Here is a 23033-nt window from a genome sequence, read left to right as displayed (position 1 = left end):
TCAGATGGCCGCTCCTGGTTTCAGTCCCAACCCAAGGATTTAGAAAATCAAATCTGGGCAAGGAACTTTCTTTTTTACACTGATTTCCAAGAAACAAATGTAGTAAAGAACACACAAAGACAGCTAATCTGTCTGGAGACGAACAGTTCATTTCTTCCTGGTTCCGACCCCCAGCTCCTAAAGGCTGCCTTCCAGGCTGGGATCCCAGTGTGCATGCCTCATTCTGCCTTTACAATTCCTGAATTCCTGCCCAAACACTCCCTACCTGGAGAAGCCCAAGATTTCCTTGGGCATCTCAAGAGCCCCAGCACAAATGGAATGACCACCAGCACTTTCCAGAGTATACTTTTCCTGACCCCTGAGCACATAACACACTATGAAAGGGGCTTCATTCTTTTAAACAGGCCTATATATTTCTGTGGCGGAAGGTGACCAACAAGGCGAATGCAACAAGAGCTCATTTTCAGATAAGACTGAATTCTTTCTTCCTTTTAAATTAGTATTGAACTCTTGGGTAAAGAAGAGGAATGGCCATAACTGATACAGATTTATTCTGTTTTAGGAGACAGTGTTTCCTACTTCTTGGATTATTTTAGTTCATACTTATCTTGACTTACCATCCCTTAGTGAAAAATTAGAGCTTTTCCTTACAATAACTCCTTTTATTTATTTATTATTGTTATTCTTTAATGTTTTTATTATTTCTTTTTGAGAGACAGAGGGTGAGCAGGGGAGGAGCAGAGAGAGAGGGAGACACAGAATCTGAAGCAGGCTCCAGGCTCCGAGGTGTCAGCACAGAGCCCGACGCGGGGCTCGAACTCATAGACTGCCAGATCATGACCTAAGCCGAAGTCGGACACTTAACCGACTGAGCCACCCAGGTGCCCCAGAATAACTCGTTTTATTAACACCATCCTTCAACTAAGAAGGAATCAAATGTCTTAGCATCCATTTGCTTTGTGTTGCACATTCCTTCTCAACACCTATGTTTAATTCAACATTATACCGATCTATCTAACAGTTACTTTTACAATGATTTCATCAATTGTGCCTATGTAAGGAAGCTCTATAAAAACCAAATAAAAACCAGGGTTCACAGAGCTTCCTGGCTGGTGAACACAGAGATTTCAGCAGAGTGGCCCTCTTGGTGAGGGAATGGAAAAGCCGAGCCCCTCCCCCATACCTCGCCCTCTGCCTCTCTTCCATCTGGCTGTTGCTGCGTTTCATTCTTTTATAATAAACCAGCCATCTAGTAAGTCAACTGTTTCCTAAATTCTGTGAGCAGCTCTAGTAAATTCATCAAATTAACCAAATCAAGGAGGGGGTTGTAAAACCTCCAACTTATACCCAGTTGGTCAAAAGCACTGGTAATAACCCGGGCTTGCGTTGGCATCTGAATTTGGGGCAAAGGGTCAATTGTGTGACTGAGGACTTAGCCTATGGAATCTAAAGATACAGGTGTGAGTGCCAGAATTGAGTCGAACTGAAGGATGCCCAGCACATGCTGGAGAAAATCCGCCCCAACGCGTGCGTGCGCGCACACACACACACACACACACAGCACACACCCTTTGGAATTGGTGGTTTAAAATTTTAGGTTTAAAATGCCAGTAGCACGATTGTGTACAATAAAAAGAAAATAATAAAAATAATTGCTAATGCATTTAAAAGGTGGGGAGAAAAAGAAAAAAAAAAAATCTGTCCACAGGAATCTGTTATAGATAGAACTTACTGATCAGAATGCTCCGAAATAAATACAGAATAGTAACAACACTATTTAACAGCTGGAGTTCGTGGGATTTTTTTTTTCCTTACTAATAACCTAAAGTATTAGTATTTTCTAACTTCAGACATGTTGAAACTATCACTAACATTAGAAGTTAAACCTTGGGGTAGAGTGGGAGAGAGCCAAAGCATAAGAGACTGTTAAACACTGAGAACAAACTGAGGGTTGATGAGGGGTAGGAGGGAGGGGAGGGTGGGTGATGGGTCTTGAGGAGGGCACCTTTTGGGATGAGCACTGGGTGTTGTATGGAAACCAATTTGACAATAAACTTCATATATTGAAAAAAAATTAAAAAAAGAAAAAAAAGAAAAAGAAGTTAAACCTTGGGGACCCAGAAAGAAAAAAATATTATATAACTACTAAGGGTCCTGAGGTACTCAAAATATAAACTGAAATTACTACAATATCAAAATTATAGCATCATGGCTTTTGACAGCTCACCTATTATACTGGTGACCTATTCACTCATGGCTGAGCTTAGTATCGATTTGTTTACTGTACCCTGTTCCTGTAAGGCCAAAACCTCTACTCTGTCTGTTATTGGAATCCTTTTTATCAAATCATCCTCAGCAAAAAGGACTCCTGGTTCTTAGACTCTACCTCTTAAAGACACTTGAGGGAGATAAAGTGACCACTCAGCACTCACTTGCTTTTCAACACTATGTTATGTCAGGAAGTAAAAAGGCAAAATATAGGATCATAATAAATCTCAGATTAATGGTCCATCTGGTAGTGATGTCAAGGAGAACCCTGTAGAAGAATGTTTGCCTCCTCAACAAAACCTACTAAAATCCTACTAAAACCTCCTAAAAATCCTACTCTCCTCTAGCTAGGGCTTTCCTTCAGCATTCAAAAATTGCCTTGAGTTTATATATTTCTAGTATATAATGAATCAGGACTTGTACCCCTAGAAGTTACTTTGCATCTAGTAAAGCACCCTTTCTTATAATTTCTAGTAAGATGAGATCTTCCACGTCTCAAATTCTATTACTTTGTGGGCTTGGTGAGCAGTTTGTGTTCATTCTTCTCGCCTTCAATTTCACTATCAACCCAGTAAAATCTAACTTCCAACATCACTCGGCAGAATCTGCTTTCACAAAGATCGTCAATAATTTCTAGTTTCCAAATCAAAATAGGTTTTTCATCAGTACTTCTATTATAAGACATTTCTGTTGAATGTGATCATGCCTTCTCTATCAAAAGACAATGTGCCTGACTTTCTTGAAATCTCACCTTTCTGGGTCTCTGTACCCCCGCCTGACTGTCCTTCTGATGTTACTCATCGTTCCAGTCCTTTGTCAATCATCAGATGTCCGTGCCAAGGGTTCCATTCTTAGCCTTTGCCTATTTACTGCTTTCCCGAATCTGTACTTCCAACGCAGACTTCTCTGTTGGGTTACGAACATATATATCCTATTTTCTGTCATTTATACGCATATAGGCACAGACACTGTAACTCCTGCTTTTATTCAAATCCATTTTCATATCTCGCTTCCTTTCTCCACTTGATTCTCTACAACTAGAAAACTGAATACTGGGAGCCCTGAAAATCTTGCTAAATGTCTCCAACTCTAGGCCCCCCCTCTTCAGGCCCATTCACTCTGTTGGGGTTTCAAGAGACATTCTAGAGACATGGTCTATGAAGATGATCTGCATCAGAAGTACCAAAAGTGGGGGGCGCCTGGGTGGCGCAGTCGGTTAAGCGGCCGACTTCAGCCAGGTCACGATCTCGCGGTCCGTGAGTTCGAGCCCCGCGTCGGGCTCTGTGCTGACAGCTCGGAGCCTGGAGCCTGTTTCCAATTCTGTGTCTCCCTCTCTCTGCCCCTCCCCCGTTCATGCTCTGTCTCTCTCTGTCCCAAAAATAAATAAAAAAAAAAAAAAAAAAAAAAAGAAGTACCAAAAGTGGGGACGCAATAAAAATGCAGAAACCAATTTGCTTTTGGTTTGTAAAAAGTTAAGATTTGACTGAATACCATCTGGTCTAGATCATTTGTAAAAGATTTTAAATTAAAAGCTTAGTTCCAAACATGGAATAGTCCATTTCTTTGTTTCAAACTGCTCATTTAGTTATTTTGGGAACGATTTCTTCCCAAACTAATTAACAACTAAATGATTACTAACTCTCAATATAAACCTTATCAAAACAGTTTTGAAAGATGAAATACATTTCGTCCTCTTGACCATATATCTATTTACCTTTTCAAATTTGAATATGTGGGTTGTGATCAGAATTTAAATAAGACTAGTAACTTTGTTTTAGACATATATGTGTGTATGTAATGGATAGAAATATACATATATTTTTTTTCTTTTTTTTTTTAATTTGAGAGAGAGAGAGACAGAGAGCGTGCACGCATGTGAGCAGGGGAGAGGGGCAGAGGGAGAGAGAGAGAATCTTAGGCAGGCTTCACGCTCAGCACTGGTTTAGTCCAACATGGGGCTCAATCCCACAACACTGGGACCATGACCTGAGCCAAAATCAAGAGTCAGACACTCGACCAACTGAGCCATCCAGGCGCCCCTGGATTGAGATATTTGAAAAGAAATGCACTGTGGTCTTTGTTTGGCCAAATGTTCGAAAGCCACTAGTTCAACCTATTGCAATACATCCTTTCACTAAAGAACACTTACCATAAAAAAAAAATGCTGTGCTTTTTTTCCTACTTCACATGAGCAAAGAGCAAAGTAACTCTCTGCAAGGTCAGAGTCTAAAATGTGTTTTGTGTAGACCCTTTCTTCTCAATCATCAGTAAAAATAAATTTCCCAATTGCCATTCATGTTTGCACTTCACTACTTTTGAAGGCCAGAGCCTTTGTAACATATTAAACAGTAAAAGTCATTAAGCCAGTACAAAGCAAGGCGAGGGCTGGCTGGAGGCTACAGGACCTGGGCTATCATTGCCCTGGGAGGAAGGGTGTGCCCTTGCCTGAGGACGAGCCCTTGCACAACCGCTTCTGGAACTTCAGCAGTGCCCTCTATCACCCTGCAAATCAAGCAGTTCTGCATTGTAGGGCACATTAGCCCCACCAGGCTAGTGAGCAGTCTGTAAAAAGGGGCCCTAATGTTCTCAACCCATAGGATATATGAAACCAGAATGAACCCTAATGTACAGTATGGCCTTGAGGTGATAATGACATGCCAAGGTAGGCTCATTTGTTTTAAGGATTAGATGCTCTGGTGGGGGATGTTGATAACAGGGGTGGGGGGGGTGTGAAAATGCACGTGGAGGGGCAGGAGGTACATGGGGACTCTCTGTACCCTCCCCCTCGATTCTGCTGGGAACTAAAACTTCTCTACAAAATAAAGTCTAGTATTTTTGTAAGGGGACTTCAAGTGTATTTGAAAACTGAATTCTCCTTTTTGATAACTAATGCTATAGTTTGCATTGCCTAGGGCCCCTCAATTTCCCTCATTCTTGCCAGAGCCTTTCAGATTATTTTATCATTCAGGACAAGCATCAGAAATAACAGGCAAGCCCACCTTTTCCCCCCAGCCCTGGGGAGAATGAACCCTCAGAGGGGGTTTGAGTTACAGATGTTGTGTCTCCCTCAGGACTTCTTTGTTTCCATTCCAGCCAAGCTTTAGCACATGAGCAAGAAATAGGATGTATGGGAAAAACAGACAAGGAGAAAAAGCTGAAGAGTTTCCACTGCTGAAAACAGACAGTTTCACACCTGCCTCGCTGGCATACAAGACTTCTTAAGTCATAAAGGTCTCAACACCCAGCAACCTTTCTGTGTCGCTGGATCGCCTCATCGGACACACAAGGCGTCTCACTGCTGCTTTGGCTGGTGTTCTCCCCTCCCGTTTTAAGTCCGTGCCAAAGAGCGGATGGTCGCAGCTTTGTTTTAGAAGAAAATCAAATGATTTTCTGAGATTGTTCATTCTAAGAGGAGGGAAGGCAGTTCATACGCAGTTCGGAGGTACAACAGATTTAGTTGTATGTCGGATTGGGGGCATTTTCCCAGCCTTCCATGTGTGCTGACTGGTGACACACTGAGAACTCTATTTCTTTCTTGACATAAGGAAGCATCACCTTTTGATGGATGTGCTTAAAGTATATCTAAGCTCCTGGAGGTTGCCTTTCTTCCCGTTCCATTCCATGCCCCTGACACCCATTTTTGTTCATCGCTCTGGAATAACAATAGCTAGTGCTTATATAGCACCTTCTATATGCCCGGTAATATTTGGATCCATCCACATAATAACTTACTTAATCTTCATAACAACCCTATGAGACAGATACCCTGTAACATAAGGTAACATAAAATAACCCTAAAATGTCCTTGCTTCTCTGATAGCCTGTGAATCCCTTGAGGTTGGGGACTTCGTGTTTTTGCTGCTTTGTCGGTTGTAGATAGCACATTTCTGGACATGAGAATTTAAGGGAACTTCCTGTTTACTCAAGACAAAATATTCCCAGCCTGGTGTACTGACAGCCTACTAAAAAGAAACAGCTAGAGAATGGAATTATGGAATGTGTCAGGGTCCCAACCAAAGAGCAACTTATGAAGAAAAGGAGTGGGTGGGTGGGGGAACAACTTTTACCCCGTCAGCTCTTAGGGGATATCAGGCTGACTAAGGGGGCAAGGGAAGGATTGGACAGAGCCAGTTAAGCTCTGCAAACATAGTCTTCAAGTCCAGAAATCAAATAAGACCCCAGTGAAGAATCACTCGTATTCACAATACACATCAAAATTAATTAATTCGGTAAACATTGCATCCTAACTGTGCCAATTACCTAGTACACAGCTTATCTCAACTCTCTGGTTAGAGTTAAAATAATCCAGTGGAAAGAATAAACATTTTTTTAAGTCTATTTATTTATTTTGAGAGAGAGGGAGAGAGCATGGGGGGGCGGGTGGAGAAAGGGGGAGAGAGAGAGAATCCCAAGCAGGTTCCTCATTGTCTGCACAGAGCCCACCCCGGGGCTCAGTCCCAGGAACTGTGAGATCATGACCTAAGCCGCAATCAGGAGTCAGGCCCTTAACCAACTGATCCACCCAGGTGCCCCAAGAAAACATTTTAGTATCAGAGAGAGCTAGTGTGGTCAGATTTCAACTCTTGGACAAAATACTTAATTGCTCTTGGCCTTTCTCTCTCTCTTCTTTCGTCCCCCCACTCCTGCCACCAAAATGGGGTAGTTCTACCCTGTAGAGTCATAGCAGGCGTTATTAAATACACCGGCATATGCAAAATACAGGATCTGCAAGAGATGCTCTATAGACTGGTGACTACAACCATCAATGCGTCCTTTTTCCTCCTCCCTTCAATGGCCAACATCAAGGTACTCCTCGGCATGCATCTAAACTTCACTAGGCAAAGCCAGATGGAGAAAGACTACAATTTGGGTGTATTCAGTAACTTCCATTCTTAACCTTAAAAGTGATTTCAGAAATCTGTTGGTGCCAACAGAGCTTTTCATGCAACATCTTTCCTTTCCATTCCTTATTTTACCCTTGTCAGTGGAGGTGGTCACCACCTGCTCATTCTTTTTCTTGTTCGGGCTTATCTGAGGCACCGTCCCTTAAGCAATGTGAGAAGGTTGTAGAGACAGGATGATGAACATTTAGAAGGTATCACCCTCTGCAGCAGGGTGTCACGACAAGGCACCAACGTTGTGGCGTTCCTATACTAAAGGTATGCAACACATCTGCGATAAAGGGTTTTATTTCTTTGTACATAAAAGCAGAATAACTTTGCTATTTTTTTGTACCAGGCATATTTTTTATGAGGTTTTTTTTTTTTTTTACTTAAAAAGTATTTCCCATAGATTCGTAATATTTTCCCATTCAATTCTTTTGAAATTTATGTTTAAAATAATTTAGGGGCATTATAGGCAGTGTTTTCATTGGTTCATGAACAGAGAGACAAGTAGAATTAAATAATTAGCACTTTCGCTCATCTGAGGGTGAAAGGAAATGTCACATTTAATGTGCTTCTGAGTGATGCAGGAATAGCATTCTATAGAGTCTACAGAAAGTTTCCCAGGTGAAATGTGCTATATGAAGCATGGAAAACAAGTTTCCAGAAGCATGACCTCTCTTTTCCTTCTATCTGGTTCAAATTTTAAACTCTGGAAAGAATATTTTTGAAGTAGGACAAAAGTCAATTATTCATCAAAGCAAGACTTTTAAATTGCCAAGAAGACAAATTGTCATTTCTGCTTTTCATTTTTGTTACACACGGCAATTTGGAGAGAAGTATTTATTTATCTCTGGGGGCACATGGACTTCTTCTGAATGAAGTTTCAAATTGGGCCACAGTATCAATATATTCATATTAATGAGCACTCTTTCAGGTCTCAGTATATTGAAATGTAACAACTCCCTTGAAATTTAATTTCAAAAGGCAATAACATAGGTTTAAACCATCATTTACCCTTCGTCCCGTTACTCTACTAGGCTACATAAGTCCTATAGCCAGTTACCAACCCAATGAACTATCATCCTAATCTTGAGTTACGATGGAGGGTACAGACTTGAGATATTGCCTCTACTGTCATCTGAGAAGATGTGGTCTTTACTCAAGTAACAAAAGTCCCCATGCTGATGAGTGTACTTGGCCAAAGCAGAAGATTAACGTCAACAGAATCCCAGGTTCAACACATTAGGAGCCTGTTGGACTGACACACACTTACCCCTGCCTCCAGTGAACTTCTCAGTTCATCAGAATTATTACAATGCCTCAAAATATGTGCCTTTCAGACAGAGGATCAAAATAGGGAAGTCAAGTACGGTGACCACTCATACACAAACATCAAACAAATTAATGGTCACAGGTTTTTCAACACCCATAGAGAGTAAAATGTCCAAAAACTGAAGCCATCACATTTTCATGAGAGAAACAATGCCTAAACCAAGTGCTGGTTGAACCACAGGGCACATGTGATTTGGGCAAATCTTTCCACTTGGAGAGAAACAGAATAGGCAGAAGGGATTCTATTTGTTTAATTAACATGAACTACTTTTGTGTAAGGTTGAGATTTAACATTAAAGCAATCTTTAGCAGAGTGAAAAGTGAGATACATGTCTATGCCTATGAGTGCTTTTATAATCCTAGACTATCAACATTAAGAAAATGTAGATAAAGATGAATATATGCACGTATTCTTTTCATATCCCTCTACTGGCTCCATGAAGACAAAGTACAGTTTTATATAAAGAATAAATGCCTAGAGTTACAGGGCAGCCTGGATTTAAATATTTTTGCCTTAGAGGTACAACCTTTGAACGCTGGTACAGTCATGTGTGAAATAGACACAACCCCATTTAGATCATGAGGTTGTTACAAGGTCTAGATAAATCACCCCATGTAATGATTCCCCTAAAACAGGAGATCTTTAATAAGTATTAATACAATATAAAAAAATAAATAGAGTTATGCAGTGCATTCCTTGAGGGGAGGGGTGATATTTTTACATTTTCCACAGAAACCAGGTTTGTTATCTTACAAATAAAAGGTAAAAAGGTAAAAGGTAAAATGTGTAAGGTTTGGATTCAAATAATAAAAATCACATAAAATATTTCCAGAGGGGAATGTTGATGGCAAACAGCCACAGCTGAAAACTATTTCATGAATAATTTACTGTGATCACTTGCATTGACACGAAAACGCTAAAGTATAATCCTGTCCTGAAGAAGGCAAAGCAAAAATGCATGCTTACAGCTAAACTGCACATTAGAAATAGCAAAGGTGGCCCCTGGAGGAAATGCATCGTGTCAAATGACACGGTCATAGACTGAAGAATCAGTAAACCATCTGTGGTTGGTACTTAGAGTTCAGGTATCATACACGGATAACCTGACAGTATAAGAAAACACCGCTGGTTATGAGAACATCAGCCTCTATTCTGCCTGGGCTACAGAGCAGGTTAAAATATGTTGAAAGAAACCCAGATGCATATTAATTCAATTAGCAACAGATGGTAACAAAGCGTGTAAGACTCATACACTGCAGAGAGCCTCCTTATACCGTATGCTCCATTTGGAGTGACAGAACCAAGGAACGATGCGCAGCATGGTGTGGTAAATAACGTGGATTGCCACAGCACTTCCCTACCAAAGATTTTTTTCTGGTTTTGGCTCTGGCTCTGAAGCATCTGTGAGAAACAGGGTCTCTGTTATTGAGGAATCACCCCCAAAGTCCCCTTTTAGATTCATTGTAGCTCCTGATCACTCTTTTGGCCCATCAATCTCCTCGATCTTGAAGTAGAGTGCATTTAATTGATATTTATTGAACAGCTAGCAACACCTGCCAGCAAAATATTGTGCTAGATACTATTTAGGACCAAAGAAGATGGTTACGTTTAAGCCACAGATCCCTGCCTGCCTTCATTTATTGACTTTTCATCCTTGTTAGATGCATCACTAACCACCATCTCACGGAACTTTAACTACATTCTAGCAGCACCATTTTTATCCATGAGGAGTGCACAGCTGCGAGAGGTCAGGTCAAAACTTATATTCTACCAAGAGAGTATTGTTATAAACATTCATAATGAATTTTGGAATAAGAATATTGTAGTTTAAAGGATCTACTGGGTCACTTGCTAATTGTGCAACATTTGGCACACTGATCTTCACGGCATTGGCAGGATCAGGCATCCAGGGTTCTCCTGAACAGCCTTGGTTGACACTTACTGTTTTAGAGTAAGTGTGGATAGTGCCCCTTTTCAGTTTGGACCATCAATTATATAGCCATTCCATCCCCCCAAATCAGCTTCCCCAAGTGCAGACCAAGAATAAGTACAACACTTTCCTTATACAAATATTGTTGAGCATCAGTGTGGTGGATGAAGATAAAGCTCTTAGCATAAAATATGACACTTTATCAGAAAGGTGTTCTATTGTTTATCTTTATCATCATCATTATCACCATCACCATCATCACCACCATCATCATCATCAGCACCATCATCTAGTACGCCAGGGTGAATGTGTTCTGGTATTTTAAGAGGTAAAAGACTAACTCCAGCAGGATCTGAAAAGCCTTGTGGATGGGACATCAGGTAGATGTGTCTATGTGTGGAGCAAGATGTGTAGAGGAGCCAGCGTGGAAGGTATTAGAAACTGTAATTAGGGAGGCAGCTGGATGGCACAGTCGGTTGAGTATCCAACTCTTAATTTAGGCTCAGGTCATGATGTCATGGTTTGTGGGATTGAGACCGGAGTCGGGCTCTGCGCTAACAGCATGGAGCCTAATTGGGGTTCTCTCTCTCTCTCTGTCTCTCTCTCAAAATAAATAAACAAACATTTAAAAAAATAACTATAATTCATGACTGAATTATTGAGGGTCTGGTAGGTCAGGATGAAGAGTTTGGTCTCTTTTATTATATTTTCAGGGGAAATTAGTGAAGATTTCTGAAACGAAAATTGACATCATCATATCTATCTTTTAGGACACAATTCTTATCTCAGCATCTCCCCCACTGCCAGCTCATTCCCCACATTCTGTCACGGCCATCCCGTCTGCCACTGGGTCTTTCCTTGGCTACTTGAAAATAGCACCATGTCTATGCCCCTCCCTCCATTCCCACCCGGAGCCTTGTCTCTGGCCACCACCATCTCCCATCTGTATGTGCCACCAGCCTAGGTCCTCACTGCTCCCCACTTATACTCTTATACCCCAACCTCAGTCTATTCACTACAGAGAAGCTAAAATCCTCCTTTTTGTGTGTTTCCTTAAAAAAGTTCTTTTGGGAATAATTTCAGATTTGCAGAAAAGTTATGAAGCTAATACGAGAATTCCTGAATACTCGTCACCCTACCTTTCCATCGTTACGATCTTCATAACCATGGTACCTTCATCAAAGCTGAGAAATGGGCACATTCCTACTGACTAAACTACAAACCGTATTTGAATTTCACCTATTTTCCCACTACTATCCGATCTCAAGATCCAATCCAGGATACCATGTTGTATTTAGTTGTTAGACCTCCACAGTCTTCTCTAACCCAAGACAGCTTTTTGGTCTTTCTTTGATTCTTCATGACCTTGACAGTTTTGAGGAGCCCTGGCCAGACGTTTTGTATAATATACCTCAATTTTTCTGTTTTCTCATGGTCATGGACTTGGGGGTGATTACAGAAGTGAAATGTCTTTCTCATCACACCTTATCAGGGGTGAATCTCTTAGCCCATTCGGGATGCTATAACAAAATACCCCAGACCAGGAAGCTTATAAACAACAGAAATTTGTTTCCCATAGTTCTGGAGGCTGGAAGCCTGAGGTCAGGATACAAGTGTGGGTGGGTAAGGATCCTTTCTGGGTTGCTGACTTCTTGTTGAGTCAGCATATGGTAGAAGGGATGCCTCCTCTAATAAAGGTCCTAATACCCACAGAATTCACATAACTTACATCTGGTGATGTCAACCTTCATCACTAGACATTTTTGTGTCTACGAGTTTCTCCACTCCAAAATTACTACTGTTTTTTCCATTTTCTAGATTCTGTTCATTAGAAACAAGTCACTAAAGCCAGCCTACATTCAGGAGGAACTCAGAGGAAAGATCTACATTTATTGTTTGGAATTTATGTGTAAGAAATATGTGTCTCCTTTCCCTTATTTATTTATTCAATCATTTATTTAATTATTTTAGACTGATCGGTACTTATTATCTAATATCCTTATTTTAAGTTTATTTATTTTGAGAGAGAGAGAGAGAGAGAGAGCCAGCCAGCAGGGGGGAGGGGAAGAGAGAGAAAGAGGGGCAGGCTCCACGCTATCAGTACAGAGCCCAATGCGGGCTTAACCCCACAAACCGTGAGATCGTGACCTAAGCAGAAATCAAGAGTCAGTCACTTAATCGACTGAGCCACCCAGGCATCCCTATTGTATAATATGCCTTTAAAAACACAGATCATATGCTAGCACTTGTCTGCCTGAAGTGCCCCAATGACTTCCCTTTACTCTAAATGAAACCCAAACCCCTCTGCAAAACTAGTGGACCCTCCCCGCCCATTAGCCTTTGCTTGAACTTGTCATATTGTTCCCTTGTTCTCACCTGGGGATAGGGAACTGCTTGGTCTCTGCCAGGAATGCTCTGATCTCTGACCTTTTGCATTCATGTCTCAGCTTAAAGGCCACCTATTCAGAGAAGCCTCTTTTGATGACATGCTCCAAAGTAACCCCAGTTAAAATCACTTATTCCCCTTAGACAGCACCTGTTTTAAGTGGAAATTATTACTATTTTAGTGATTCAGTTTATTGTTTGTTCCTTGCCCTGCCTCCCACTATAACGTAAGCCTTTTGAGAACAGGAACTTCATTTCACTGCACGTAGCACCCAGAATAATGTCTAGGGCACAGGAGATAATGGACTTGGATGAATGTGCATAAACAGATGAATGATGGGGGCCAGAGAGACCTGAGACAGGAAAACGGGTTGGAAAAACACTGTAATAATCAAGGCAGGAGGCCAGGAAGACTTCAATGCAAAGGCTTATAATTTGCTGACCATGCTATTGGTTACAGGCTCATTACTCTTTCATTTCTAAAGATGTTTCCCTTCTTAATTGAGGATGATTAAATCTCATGCTCTGAGTTAGGGATCTGCCTGTAGTTAAGCAAAAAAGCTACATTTATAGTGGTTTTTTTTTTTGGTGACACTCCTCAGAACCAATAACATAGGACCCTTAATTTCTCCTGTTCTGGCATTAATCACTTTATTACGAGTGTGTGTTTGTTTTCTAGCTTTCATGCTGCATTCACAGTTCCTTGTGAGTGGGGACTGGGCTGATGCGTTTATCCCCAGATCTAGGATGGAACTGTCAACTCAATATGGTATGAGGTGGAACTAATCAAGTCCTTGACTATTTAATCAAAAGATGATTAGGACATACCAGATAAAGGGTTAGTATCCAAAATCAAAAAGAACTTATCAAACTCAACACCCAAAAAACAAATAATCCAGTGAAGAAATGGGCAAAAGACATGAATAGACACTTTTCCAAAGAAGATATCCAGATGGCTAACAGACACATGAAAAAAAATGCTCAACATCACTCACCATCAGGGAAACACAAATCAAAACCACAATGAGATACCACCTGGCACCTGTCAGAATGGCTAAAATTAACTCAGGCAACAACAGATGTTGGCAAGGATGTGGGGAAAGAGGAACCCTTTTGCACTGCTGGTGGGAATGCAAACTGGTGAAGCCACTCTGGAAAACAGTATGGAGGTTCCTCAAAAAATTAAAAAGAGAACTACCCAACGACCCAGCAATTGCACTACTAGATATTTATCCAAAGGATACAGGTGTGCTGTCTAGAAGGGGCACATGCACCCCAATGTTTACAGCAGCACTATCAACAACAGCCAAGGTATGAAAAGAGCCCGAATGTCCATCGATGGATGAATGGATAAAGAAGATGTGGTGTGTGTGTATACACACACACACACACACACACGTGTGTATACACACACACACACACACACACACACAATGGAGTATTACTCAGCAATCAAAAAGAATGAAACCTTGCCATTTGCAACAACATGGATGGAACAAGAAGGTATTATGCTAAGCAAAATTAATCAGTCAAAGGAAGACAAATATCATATGACTTCACTCATACATGGAATTTTAGATACAAAACAGATGAACATAAGGGAAAGGAAGCAAAAACAATATAAAAACAAAGAGGGGACAAAACATAAGAGACTCGTAAATACAGAGAACAAACTGACAGTTGCTGGAGGGGCTATCGGTTGGGGAGGGGATGCTAAATGGGTAAGGGGCATTAGGATGACACTTGTTGGGATGAGCACTGGGTGTTATACATAGGGGATGAATCACTGGATTCTACTCCTGAAATCATTATTATACTATATGCTAACTTGGATGTAAATTTAAAAATAAATAAATAAATAAATACATAATTTAAAAAGGATGATTAGGAGATATTTTTGAATTTTTACTTCCAACAAATAAGTTCTTTAAAGGAAGGCATTCTTAATCACGTGATGGATGTTTTAACATCCTGGTTGCAGTTAATTTCCAAGTATTTGCCATTATTATGCCCTATGTACAAAACCCTGAAATTCACAGAATGCTTTCAGGCTCCACTGTGTCAAGATTTCCAAATGTATAACAACTGCTATAATCTGAATGCCTATTTTTGTTTGGGGCTGGTTTTTTTTTAAGATTTTTTTTTTCTAATTTTTTCCCTAGTTTTATTGAGATGTAATTGACGTGTAACATTGCATAAGGTGTACCACACAGTGATGTGATCTACATATATACTGTTTACCGTTTGGCATTTATTCATGGTGCCATAGCATCTTTTAATGTGCTTTTAGCTTATTCATTTGCAATGAAACGGGGCTGAGCAAACAGAACTCTGAACTCTTCTACTATAGAATACTTAAAAGAAAAAAATTATCGATTTAAAGTTGATCAATCAGAATTCTTTGCAAGAGCTACTATCTTTTTTCCCTCTTTCAACCCTTAACCTATTGGGGCAAAATAATAATAATAATAATAACCTGAGAAATCCTGTATTTACAACTTGCTATTTACCTAAGTATTAGTGCTCCTGTAAAAATACAAATTTTCCTTTTTTCTGTGTTTTTTTTTCAAGTTTGCAGTATTAACTGCAAATGATCTTTTATGAGGAAAAGCCCCCCAAAAAAATCACAGAATAGAATCTCCAATTTTATGATGACATCAACAGGAAAATAGAATTTAGTACACAGGCAGCTTTTCTGGCACAAATCCATTCTGTTTACTGATGTCTATCTTGTTAAATATGCTTCCCATCAAATTGGGAGACCATCACTTGTCCTTTTAGAGAAGAAAAGCTACATCGTTAGGTAAGTAGAGAGAACAGCTTGCTGAATAATGCATAGTTTTTAGTATTAACGACTCAACAGCTACATCCATACAGATTCTAATAGTTCACATGGTGCTTGTTACCTTGGCAACCCAATGAATGATAACAATTGCATGGAAAATGGTGTACTTGTTTTAATATACCCTATGATAGTAAGTTCCTAGAAACCTGAGAGGCTAATCTATGTGCTCAATCTGGGAATGCCAGGTTATCAGAGTCAGTGACCTGGCAACCTGTTTCCAGGAGACCATCCTGAGTAAAATGCGAACAAGATTTGGGGTAGATGGCTAAGTCCTAGAATGCTGAGAGAGACCTCACAGACATATTGCAATACATGAATGTCCAGACACTTGGGCTTAGTTTGAAACATGGGTTCAGGACAAACTGAGGGTTGATGGGGGGTGGGAGGGAGGGGAGGGTGGGTGATGGGTCTTGAGGGGGGCACCTTTTGGGATGAGCACTGGGTGTTGTATGGAAACCAATTTGACAATAAACTTCATATATTGAAAAAAAAAAAAAAACATGGGTTCAGGAATGGAAGGGAATGTTTTGTGTGATGCTAAGCCAGGATGAAGCCACTCAGATATCCTCAGGGCAATTATCCAATCCATGGGTAACAGTCTGCAAGCTAGAAGAGCTAGGTCTCTGCCTGGTAGCACAACCAAAGTTCTGACGACTCGTGGAAGCTCGTGAACATCCTCTCCCACTCTTCCTGGGGTGGGAGAAGCAGGAGAGAAGCAAGCAGTGGTTGCGGCAGGTGGGAGAAGAGAAACAGTGGAATGTGTCATTTCTCCAGGAGCAGTGGTGATGAGGGCCCACCATCCTGCAAAGCGAGGAATACAGAGAGGACGCGAGGAGGCGTGCTGTATGTCCACATGGCACAGCCATGTGATTCGGGAAGAGGAGACCAAATGGTTTCGAGTCTTAATCCCCGTGGACCTGAGCCACCAGGGCTCACCGGTCTCATGACAAAAGCCTGGGAAAGCAAAGTCACGCAAGCTTATATAGGAGCAGCTGCCATTCAGCACATATTCAGCAACTGTCATTAGAGGTAACGTGCATACAAACCGGTTTTCTAAGACAAGTTTCCAATATTTTCTCATTGTGACTTTCCACATCAGGGCTGTCCACATCACCCACCTCAGACAAAGGGAAAACGAATATGATGGCCATCCTCGCCCTTCCTTTTGGTGGGAAGAAGTCAATAGAAGATCCAACAATAATGAGAGTAATAACTGTTATTTTTCACAGATGCTTTTTTCTAAAGCGGTCATGGTAGAACTGCATCTTGAGGCTGTTGGATGGCTCACGCCAGAAGTGTCTCCATGCGAGCTGGTGAGTTCTACCAGCTCAGGGCAAGTGTTTCCCAGAGGGAAGTCTGCAGAGTCCTGAGGGTTCGGTTCCCGAGGTCCATTCCAAACGCACATTCCAGGGCTCTGTGTCCAGTCAGCCTGCTTGGAGGGGACCCACGTGTCTGTATTTTCACGAGATCCTACAGGGATTTCTGATGCATGCTAATTTGAGTGAGAATTCTTTTTTTAATGTGTCAACCTATCCGCGAATCTTGACAAACGGTAGAAAACTGAACTCTAAGTTGTATCTCGTGAAATGTTTTTGTCAGGGGAGAAGAAGAAGAACACAGAGAAACAAAGTCCAACAGTAAAAAAAAAAATGCCACGAAGGAAATAAACCTTATTATCCGATTCCCAGTCTTCGTACCCAGGTAGAACTGTTATTATTAGCTTCTCAGATATCCTTGGAAACACCTTACGCATATACAAAGAGAACGGTTCACACATGCATGTATACATACCCCGGGAGGCAGAAAAAGAATGTAGCTATGCTATAACAGTGTCGTGTAACTTGCTCTTTTTCATTAAAATATATCTAAAGACCAGGATTCCATAAGTACATCTGTAGGCTTTCCCTCATTTTAGCCACAGTTGCATGTAATTCTAGGAAAGAGAATATATTTTATAATCTATAGCCATTAATAAATGTAATTCGTCGAATTCACTGCTGCTATTTATGCTGTTTCTAGCATTTGTGACTACAGAAGCAGTGAATGATGTCTCCCAACATTTCAGAATACTGGTGTCATTAATTTGTCAATAATACCACGTCATTCGTTTGCCTCCTCTCTCTCCCTCTTCTTTCAAGAGACAGACCCTATTCTAAAACTCTACTTTTCAACTGTCCTATTTTTTTTCTCTTCTTTGTCCTAAATGTGCCTTAGTGGTCTGCTCGATGCAGCCTCCCTGGTGTGAGGTGACCCGCGTGCCTCCATGGCGTGTGACCACTATTTTCCTCTGTACGAAGAAATCTGAACATGCGATGTCTAAGCATTACGTTAAGTGTGAGAGTTAAAAACAAGAGCGCACATCAATCTATGGGATGCAGAGGCTCTCTTTTAGATTCTAAACAACACTGAGAATTTTAAATAATGTCTGGACGTCTTCTGCTGAAGAGAGATCGGAAACTGTATAGTGTTGTACAAATACCATTCCGACAGAACGCTAACACGCCCAACACCTCACTTGCATTGCAGAAACCTCCGTGCGCCTGAGGTGTGCATGATCCTTTAAGAGTGTGAAAAACACTTTCGTATTCATCATCCTGGTTTAAAAGCTAGAAAATACTCAACTTAGTTTAATAACCTACTGACAAATGATGCCTTTTGAACCTCCAAACATGCAATGTGCCGTTTCAAGTGTCTCTCTTTATCCAAGAATCGTATATATCTTATGCCCACTTCCATTTCTTTCTCCAGAGTGACAATTTCCATTTGAAACAGCTTAAATTAATAGCCTTCTCTGTTTGGCTTCTCCCCTCTGTGAAATAATTCAGAGCTTCTAGGCACTCTGTTTTTATAAGTAAGCAGCCACAAAAGATTAAAAAAGAATTCGGCACAATGAATTTTCTTGGCAAAATAATGTATTAGCTAAATGGTGCCTATTAAATCACCTGTGCCCCTGGCAGCTGGTTTAGGGCTATACAATAAATGACAAAATAAGCCTGTGTGAAGATTTTTCAATATTCTGCCATGTGGTTATGGATTTCAGAGTTTCTTCCTGTCAGTTTTATGCCGCATTTCTTTACAAACCTGACAGGCAGCTGACAAGGCAGGGAAAAGTTAGAATATGTGGCTGGTGGTGAAATGTAACACATATTTTTTTTTCCTTCAGGAGAATAAAACACTTAGTCTAAGTGCACAAAATCTGGGTTAGAACTTTGAGGAATTCATGAACCATCTCCCTCGGTCGGACTGTCCGGCCCTGAGTCCGTCACCTGCTTGCTCTAAAACCGAGGGCGGGCTGTTGGGCCTGCCTGTGCCTCAGTTTCCTCATGCATGGAAAAATCCTCCCAAGGCTGTCGAGGGGTGCGAGGAGTATTTGGGACTGAGCAGGGCATTGTAGCTGCAATAGTAATGGTCTGGAATCACAGAGCTTTCTGGTAGGTTCTAGGGAGGAGTATTAGCGTTTCCGAGCGTATGAAAAGACAACTAGAGTTGGATCGGGATACTTCCACTAAACCCTTGGTTCTCCAAACAGTATGGCGAACAAGCATCAACACTGACAATGGTTTTAACACACGGATGGAAATGGGAAGACTATGTAGAGAGGAAAGAGGAGAATATACACCCGCTGCCCCTCGGTTTATCACGATCCTGGCCCTTCTGACACTGTTCATCAACGTGTTTGCTTCGGTCTTCAGTAGAGACCCAAACTCTCTCCCTCAGGTCAACTCTTCCTGCAGGGGTTCCAGCTGCTTTTCTCACTCGGGCCCCTGCTGCCACTGGGGGCCACCTCCTACACGGAGGAAGAGTGCGGTGTCTTCTGAAGGAAGCGGCCACCGAACGCTCAGCTTTCAGGTCAGCGATCAGAACTGCCTTGCGGCCTCCGGAGGGAAACCAGAAACAAGGGGGCTTTGTTTTGTCTCCTACGGTGGTGTCCCCTCTAAGCGCCCGGAACTGTCTTCTCCCCAGACCACAGGGAACAGACACTTATACTGGGAAAGGAGGAGGTGAGAAAGTAACCTCCACAGTGCGCAGCGACTGTGGAAATGGAAAACAGGAAGGCTTTTTGTAAGTCCTATTTTTAAAGTTTATTATTTATTTTCAGAGAGAGAAAGAGAGAGAGTGTGTGTGAACGGGGAGGGGCAGGAGAGAGGGAGGGACAGAACCCCAAGCAGGCTCCATGCTGTCAGCGCACAGCCTGACACAGGACTTGATCCCACGAACTGCGAGATCATGACCTGAGCCGAAACCAAGAGTCAGACGCCCAAATGACTGAGACACCCAGGTGCCCTGAAAGAATTTTTAAAAACAATTTTTTTTAACGTTTATTTATTTTTGAGACAGAGAGAGACAGAGCATGAACGGGGGAGGGTCAGAGAGAGGGAAACACAGAATCTGAAACAGGCTCCAGGCTCTGAGCTGTCAGCACAGAGCCCGACGCAGGGCTCGAACTCACGGACCATGAGATCATGACCTGAGCCAAAGTCGGCCGCTTAACCGACTGAGCCACCCAGGCGCCCCAAGATTTTTTTTTTAATGGGAGAAAGTATGTGAGTAAGAAATGTCATTTTAGGAAACAAAATCCTTATAGAATGTAACTAGTCAGTGAGCCCCACAACAGGACAGAATCAAGTAATCAGCACAGGCTGGACCCCACTGTCCCTGGTTCGCAGGCTCATACAATGCTCTCCTTGTGAACACAGTCTGATGGTCGAAGATAGACTCGTATTTGTATCACCTTTCTCCAAGTACAAGTAACATTTAAGCTTAGATTTGATACTTAATAGAAGTAAGAAATAAACCTGGTTATGTTTTATCTACGCTCCACTTAAAAATTGTTCTTAAGTGATCATATGCTTTACGTGAAGGTTAGAGTTTAAGAACTCTGGCCGGAAAATAACAATACGGTGCTGGTTGAATCAATGGCCTGGCAACGACAGATTACCCACCAAGGAGCAGGCTCGCCCCTGCCCCCCACTTCTAGACAGCGGGGTGAAGGGCTGCCAGAGTTACACCTGCTTTGAGTCAGATGCAATCACTTACCAGTATAGCCCTGTGTCCTCAGCATGTGTAGGTGTGTGTGGCCACGAAGAGCCTAGCATGGGAAAGAGGCAGAACAGTCTTTTTCTGAGTAACAAAGGAAAAAAAACAAATCCTTTTCTGTCCTCAGCCTCAGCAAGAGGGTCGGGGGGTAAACAGCAATTCTATTTTTGTTTCCTACACACCTCTGAGGAAACCCGACAAATCAAAAATGCATTCGGAAGCCGTGGGCTCCGATCCCGAATTCTCTATCTTGCCTGACACGAGAGACACCCCTCGCAGGCAAGCCCTTCTTCTGCCACAAAGCTGAATCCGAGCACCATAAATCCTCAGCGGGAGAAGTTCCAGGCGAAAACTGATGACAGTTTCTAGTAAAAAAAAAAAAAAAACAAAACAAAAAAAAAACCACAAAAAACACAAAAAACAAAACAAAACAAAAAGAAACAAACAAACAAAAAGGGGCTACTGAAAGCAGGAACCCCATTTCGGTTCACGTTTAAACCCCCCAGCTTGTCAAACTCAGGGGCTGCTCTCGACAGAGCACGTGCCTTAGGAGTATTTTCGCAAACGAGATGCTGAATCGCTTTTAGTTGCATAAAAGCATAAAAGTTTTCCTAAAGACTTTTCAGGCTGCTGCTGGTCTGAAAAGCGTCAGGTCTGTCTCCTTCCTGCCAGACACCTGTTCTCGGGGGATCTCTCAGAGCCTGGCCTCCCTGCGGGTGAGAATGAGGGCCCCCGCCACCGCTCAATCCCGAGGCCTCGGCAGCAAAGCCCAGACCACTGAACGGGCAGGGAAACCTGGCATTTTCCTTTATTCTCCCTGCAGGCCTCAGCTGTTCTTTCCTGGACCCCTCGTGGGCGGCGGGCTAACACACACAATTCAATTTTCAGGGCTCACAAAAGACTGCACTCCAGAAGCATAGGTCATTTGCACCTCCCTGTCTCCCTGCAGGTCTCTGTTTTGTCCCCAGGGCGGGGAGGGAACAGGCAAACACCTGGAAGTGAGTGAGATGGGGCTCTGGCATCGTGCGGCTCCCCGGGAAAGGATACACAGCCGCTGCAAGGTCAATGCCAGCTGATGGTGACAAAGAGGACAATGAACACAAGAACCGCCACCGTTTATGGTTACCGTTAAGCTGCCAAGAAAAGAAGTCTCAGTATTTTTACCCGAGTGACGGAGGAGTTTGGTATTTTAAAAATGTATGCTCTCTTCACCTTCAGGAAAATCATACATTATGTATTGTGAGAGCTGGGTGAAGATCAGGAATCGGCAGCTAAACTTCCTTTACTGTTTGATACCAGACTGTTTTTTTCTGACTGTGGTCAATATTTAAAAGCTTACATGGACATTACTCATGGTGGGAACTAATATTTTATTTTTGCTGAGACAGAGGGGCCAACTTAGAAGAGTGAGGTAAAGCGTGCCTCTGGTGGCAGGCAGGTTCCCCGCTGGGAAAAGCCCAACCCCACCCACCTCCCGAACAAGGCTGGGCCACCAAAAGCTAGTTGGAACCTGTGGTCAACCAGGGCAGATACTCAACTGTGAGCAGGATGGCTGGACAAGTGTTTAAAATAACTGCAAATCTTAGGGCGCCCAGGTGGCTCAGTCAGTTGAGCATCCAACTCTTGATTTTTGGCTCAGGTCATGACCCCAGGGTCGTGGGATGGATGGGCTCCACGCTGAGCATGCAGTCTGCTTGGGATTCTCTCTCTTCTTCTCTCTCAAAATAAATATTAAAATAATTGCAAATCTGTACTTGATGATAGACAGTGTCGTGAGCCTCAAAGTGCCCCTATCCTGGACCTCTCTGTAGCCCAGCAGGTAAAGAAGGTTAACTCAAGGCACTAGAAGTGTCTGTAGGGTCCCTCCCCCTGCAACTGATGGCCGGGCCCCGGTATACAGCTGTGAGGTAGTTTGACTATCACCCTGGCCTCAATGCTTTTTCCATATTGGACTGAATCACAGATGGACATCATAGTAGAGATGGGCCTTTGCTTTCTCTCTCCTACAAAGCTGGAATCTGTACTCAGAGAAGCAAATCATTCTCTCTGGGCAAATCTGTAGCAAGTAAATAAAAACCCTCAGGAAGAGTGCCTCAGATGTCAGTGGACTAAGGAAAGAAATCAGAGATCTGGTTCTTGAAGCAGAGAAAATATAAAGATAGAAATGAGGAGTTGGGGGGGGAGGAGAGAGAGAGAGAGAGAGAGAGAGAGAGAGAGAGAGAGAGAGAGAGAATGGGAAGAGAGCGTCCTAAAGGTGTCCAACCTATGCCTTCCTTCTTTTCTTAAAGGTGGCTGCCTTATGGGATGTCAGGGATTGAACTGGGTCCATTCTCTCCTCCCCTTAGCCCA

At 42.2% G+C, this 23033-nt stretch overlaps 1 protein-coding gene and 1 long non-coding RNA gene across 5 annotated transcripts in view; one reads left to right on the top strand and one right to left on the bottom strand.

Annotated features, from left to right (window-relative positions):
• Positions 1 to 23033, bottom strand: part of PRKG1 (protein kinase cGMP-dependent 1) — a 1269228-nt gene that overhangs the window by 536358 nt on the left and 709837 nt on the right. The gene's annotated exons all lie outside the window — the stretch shown is intronic.
• On the top strand, positions 15486 to 16866 carry LOC131493697 (uncharacterized). Its single transcript, XR_009252803.1, has 2 exons — positions 15486 to 15605; positions 16422 to 16866. It is a non-coding gene; the product is annotated as an uncharacterized LOC131493697 (long non-coding RNA).

Source organism: Neofelis nebulosa, chromosome 13, assembly GCF_028018385.1.
Source record: "Neofelis nebulosa isolate mNeoNeb1 chromosome 13, mNeoNeb1.pri, whole genome shotgun sequence".
Taxonomy (NCBI): domain Eukaryota; kingdom Metazoa; phylum Chordata; class Mammalia; order Carnivora; family Felidae; genus Neofelis; species Neofelis nebulosa.
This window is presented reverse-complemented; position numbering and strand designations above follow the sequence as displayed.